The sequence below is a fragment of the Eleutherodactylus coqui genome, chromosome 12 (assembly GCF_035609145.1).
Source record: "Eleutherodactylus coqui strain aEleCoq1 chromosome 12, aEleCoq1.hap1, whole genome shotgun sequence".
In the NCBI taxonomy this organism is placed as follows: Eukaryota; Metazoa; Chordata; class Amphibia; order Anura; family Eleutherodactylidae; genus Eleutherodactylus; species Eleutherodactylus coqui.
This window is the reverse complement of record NC_089848.1, coordinates 92,838,454-92,844,296: the sequence shown is the minus strand read 5'-3', so window position 1 is coordinate 92,844,296 and position 5,843 is coordinate 92,838,454.

The window sequence follows — 5,843 nt, the reverse complement described above, 5'->3', positions numbered from 1 at the left end:
GGATGTTCTTGCTTATTGGGGAGCTACATCACACACAAACGGTTTCTGTATTTCTCAAATTACCTAGCTTGTTTAACACGCAGTGCTTAAATCAATGGGCTTTTCACTGGACCATTCAGACATGCACATTACGTGCATTTACACAAGCCATGAAAAGAAGAATGGAATGTTGACAGCTGGGACGGGAACAATGTAGTGGTTTACATAGCTGGGTGTGTGTTCAAACACACACTGGGCTCTGCAAACAACCCCTGGAGGTCCTTTTACATGCAAATGAAGATTATAAAGTGTTAATGGCCACTTTATGCAAATTTATGCAAATTTGCATAAACCACTTTATGCAAATCGTTAAATCAGTCATTTGAAAGATTATCTTTGCGTGTAAAAGGGCCTTATGCTAGGACATTTAGTTTACCTTTTTGTCCATTTTCTGCTTGGACCTTTTTAGTCCAGTCCAGGGGCCATATTTATCCCATAGTTTTAGACCGCCACAAATTCGAATGAATCCTTTTATGGTCCTGAAAGGGTTAATGGGATTTTACTATCTTTTTTATTGTTACCACTCGATATTCATATCAAATGCTGAGATCTGTTGCCATCACTTGGTCATTAATGCATCGGTCACTAAAGTGTTAAGAAAAAAAGTTGGGAGTAACAATGAGATGTGATGTCATAGAACCCCGGCTATTGTTACATCATCGGGTTCTAGAACACGGACTCCTATAATAAGTGGGTCACGCAGCTCTACTTCACACTTCATACTTTGTGGTGAGGTGAACTTACCGAGCGGTGTACTGACCGAGCGATTTATTCACGATTACGGAAAGCGAATTTCTTCAAATTCTTCTTTTCTCTACAACCGAAGGGATCTCTGCAGCTATTAAGGTACAGTATAAGTTTAATAGACTGTCATTAGAGATGAGCGAGCGTACTCGGATAAGCACTACTCGCTCGAGTAATTGGCTTTATCCGAGTATCGCTGTGCTCGTCCCTGAAGATTCGGGTGCCGCTGCGGCTGACAGGTGAGTCGCAGCGGGGAGCAGGGGAGAGCGGGCGGGAGAGAGGGAGAGAAAGATCTCCCCTCCGTTCCTCCCCGCTCTCCCCTGCAGCTCCCCGCTCCGTGCCGGCACCCGAATCTTTAGCCCCGAGCACAGCGATACTCGGATAAGGCCAATTACTCGAGCGAGTAGTGCTTTTCCGAGTACGCTCGCTCATCTCTAACTGTCATATATAATTAGATGTTTTGTTTGGTTTGAAGGAAGAGGGCTGCCTCTCTAGTGCCATCTATAGGTGACTACCTGTAAGCCAATGCCCTACACACCGGGTACACAGTGTGTATTCCACCCCTCTCCGTTTCAATCCACTTGCCGGGCTTTTATTAAGAAAAAAAACTTTGCTTGAAACATTTCAGCAAGTGGACTGAAATGTTGTTTATTAATACATGTGCAGTAAGCGCCCCCTAGTGGTGGCTACCAGTAGCCTTTGTGGGAGCTTTGCTTCTATTTAGGAAGACTTGTACAATCTGGGAGTGTAGACAAGTATGATATAAGCAACTGCTGCTGACCTGTAGTCATAGCGCCTGCGGTTGAAGTTCTGGGGCTGCATTGTAGATGGAATTTTCTTATTCTGGTGCAGGGTTAGAAAAACATAGTTGCTTTCTTCCAAACAGCGCCACGCTGCTCCATAGGGTTGTGTGTGGTATTGCAACTCAGCTCCCATTCACTTCACTTGGGCTGAGCTGCAATGGCACACACAATGGACAAGGGTGGTGCTGGTTTTGGAAAGAAGCAACCACGTATTTCTTGCCCTGGACAACCCCCTTTAATTTCAGTGTTCACCAATGTATTTACCTGGTTGATGTATTAGATGCTGCAGCTGGTGAATTCTATAACTGACCGTTTCTGGATAACAACGGTAACAAATAAGTAGCCACAATGGTGATCACTGACATTAATGCACCGTAATAAATGTAAGAATTGAAAATGGTCATTTTTATAAACTTTGGGTAAAAGTGAGAATTGGTGAGGATGAAAATCCCCATTGGAGTCTGTAGGAAAGGTGATGTTACCATGACAACAAGACCAGTTACTATTGTTTTATCAGCAGCTCTAAAATGAATTAATGCCTCTCTGGTGACGTCCATTCAGAAGATGCATCTCTACCCCATGATTACATCACTGGTTATACATATGGATGTCATTGGTTATAGATTTTGATTCCTGTAGCGGTGTCTGCAATCTGACGCCATGTTCCCACTTCTCACATGTACTGGTTTGTGACGGTTGTAATGTATACACCTAATTTTTTATTCCTCTATTGCAATAGCAATGGCAGACAAAGATCCTAAAAAGTCCAGGAAGAGACCCTCTTGTGCCACTGAGGTACCATCTAAGAGGCGTCTGATTGAGAATCCACCAGCGCAGGAGCCAGCAGCACAATCCTCTGCACGACGCACTCTGCTGTACACACCATCTAGCGAGGTCCTCAAGTGTCTGGGACGGTTTCTTTGCCAGAGATGTTGTAAGATCAAACCTCTTTCGCCTGAAGATCCTATAAATTGGCTAAAAAACATTGACAACTACCTCCTTATTTACGGCTACCAAGGCGCAACGTTCCTGAACTCGGGCAGCGCAGTGTTCCTCTACATGCTCTGCCGGGACCTCCTCTCTCCAGAGGTAGACAGTGTGGAAGAACTGCAAGCGACCCTCTTCACGTGCTTCTACATCTCATACTGTTACATCGGCAATGCACTTGGATACCCACAAACACCATTCCTGGCGGGGAGCACCAAGAACGCCTTCTGGGACCGCTGCTTATCCTATATCAAAATAATGAGTGCAAAGATGATGAGCATCAATAAAGACCGCAAGATCTACAGCAGCACGCTTGCCGAACTCAAAGCTGTAGGCCACTAAAATAACATCTACATCCTGGTAAAAGACCATCTTTTAGTGAAGCCATCTCCACCAAAAACCATAAGCTTCACCCTGAAAGTGCAGTCATTTTCCAACTGCTCCTGGAGGCCTACAACCCCATTCACACCCAGCTGACTCACTAAGTAAAACAACCAGGATTATCATAAAGGTGCCGGACAAGCCGTCTTCTGCCGACAAAGCCGATGACTCAACCATGGATAGAAATATGGATCACTTGAGAGATGGATCGTCCCATTTTCCTGGAGATGGAGACTTTGCACTCTTAAGATCCTTAATATATAATGGGTGAAGTCATAGAGTAACTGAAAATCAATCAAAACCGATATTGGACCAAGACACAGAAGGCTGGTGAAGATGGATACATTGTCTTCTAGACAGAACAGAGCAGCTCAAAGTGTTCCTTAGAGTTGAACTGTGTCCTACAGCCAACCACTGGACTTATGTTTCTGTAGTCAACTTTCTTTGTTTAACCTGCTGAATTTTTTCTCAGCAGTCAAATAAAAGTTCTACAATTTAGTTGTTTTTGTTTTCTATCATTTTTATTGCTCACAATTAATAAGGAAAAAATGCAGAACAATAAGCGGTAAATCATGTCTATGACTGTATGTATTGATCTAGGGGACCATCGGCAGCTACAACCACCAGTTCCCAGCAGTATATAGAAGGGCTGTACAGCAGGACTAGACTCCACTGTAGATTTCTTCTGCTGTGAGTGAATGAGGTTTGTTCAGACCCCATATACTTACATTCTACTGGAGGTTTCTTGTGGGAGTTCTGTGTGCATTCAGTAGTCAGAATTCCATGACTCTTCTATTATGTGTGAACTCACCCTAATAGTGCAGTAATGGCAAACCTTTTAGAGACCGGACTACAGGGCGCATCGTATGCCGCATGCACAGCATTTCATTTCATGCCCCTCTAATAAGCCGCTCTGGCTCCAATCCTCGCTCCAAGAGCAACTCATCTTTTATGTTGATATCTTAGAGGTGTCAATATCAGGATAATACTGTATGGATCGCAGAGCAGACATGGATATTTATCTGGTTATTGCATTAAAGTGCAAAGATATAACTTTATACTGAACTTGTTCCAAAGATTTCTTTGTAGGAGGAAGCTGGAGGAGAGATCATCGTAATCCACCATGTGTCGTCGTCTTCTCTGACTCAACCATGGATAGAAATATGGATCACTTTAACCCATTTAGGACCAGCCACGGCATGTGACCTCTTGGGATTCCCTGCTATGCAGAGCTGGAGGGTCAGACATAGACCCTGGCAGCTCTGCAGGTGACTAATGTCACCACAGGGGTTGCTTTCCCCTATAATTAGGGCTCCTATGGATGCACCAGCTACAGTGGGAAAGTGTCAAAGAAAAAAAAAAAAAGTGAATGTCCCCCAGAGGTCTTATATGACGTCATGGGGGACATAGATAGTAAAAAACGCAATTACATACATCAGTAGAGTAAAACAACAATACATACATAAGAAAGAGAATAACACAAAGCAGACACCAACAAAAACCGTCGCCGTATGCGCCCTGTAAACCAAAACCATACATACTATATATCAAAACGTCCGAAACAAATAGAGGAACCCATTTCCATACTTTATTTTAGTGTAAATATAAAAATAATTTTAAAAAAAACTATAAATGTTAATCTTTTTTTTTAGCATTTTACCCCCAATAAAACTAAAAAAGCGGGAAAAAAAGTCAGTGAAAAAGATATTTTAAAAAATAGTCCTATATGTCACGGGGCAAAAAACGCAGCAAAAATAATTTTGGTAGCTAAAGGACAAAAAATGGAGCAGTAAAACCGCCACATGGGTAAAATCCCTAAAAAGTGTCTGGTCCTTAAGGTACAAAACAGCTTGGTCCTTAAGGGGTTAAAGATGGATCATCCCATTTTCCCGGAGATGGAGACTTTGCGCTCTTAAGATCCTTAATATATAATGGATGAAGTCATGGAGTAACTGAAAATCAAGACTCCACTGTAGATTTCTTCTGCTGAGAGTGAATGAGGTTTGTTCAGACCCCATATACTGACATTCTACTGGATGTTTGTTGTGGGAGTTCTGTGTGCATTCAGTAGTCAGAATTACATGACTCTTCCATTATGTGTGAACTCACCCTAATAAGTGACTAGTGCAGTGATGGCGAACCAAGTGCCCAGACTGCAACCCAAAAACCACTTTATCGCAAAGGGCAAAACCGTCAGGGGGGCGGGGCTTTTCACGGCATATGATTTTACCCCCTTCCTTCTAAAAAGGACAGGGCCGCTTCAAAATAGACAGTGTGCAGACCTGGACCTGGACTTCTCATCAGGAAATACCTGCTCTCCTAGGTCGGCTTTCTCAGATCCACCCAAGTTTCCTGACTTTTGCTTTGTAGGTCAGGAGCTGATTTGCTGCCTGAATTTGTGCATTACAAGCAGAGCCTCAGAACCCTGCGTCTTGCTCATTTATAAAATGATTCACCTGTATTGGTTCCTCTGTGATTTGCAGGTGCAGAGGGACCAGGGGGCATAGGCGCCTGTTGCCTTCATTACTGATGTTTCTGTGAGCACCAGTCCAGAATTCCAGAGAAAGACATAGCAGATTGCATGTCAAGCACGGTGGCTTGGCGATTCGTAATATTGTCTTGCAGTGCTGGGGTCATGAATGCGGATCAAGCTAAAGGAAAACAACTCATTGAGCGCTATGTACCCGGGAGAGGAGAAGGCAGAATTGGCCAAAAAAAAAGCTTCTCCCTTCTCCTCCGGGTCCTTGGTGACCAACAGCTAATAAGCTGACCTGCTCCTGCTTGAGCAGAGTCTTTAATCCCACGCCATAATTTTGCCATTGGCCAGGATTAAAGCCCAGGACCAAGTGCCGTAAATTTACTGAATTTGGTCTTTAAACAAATCTTAAA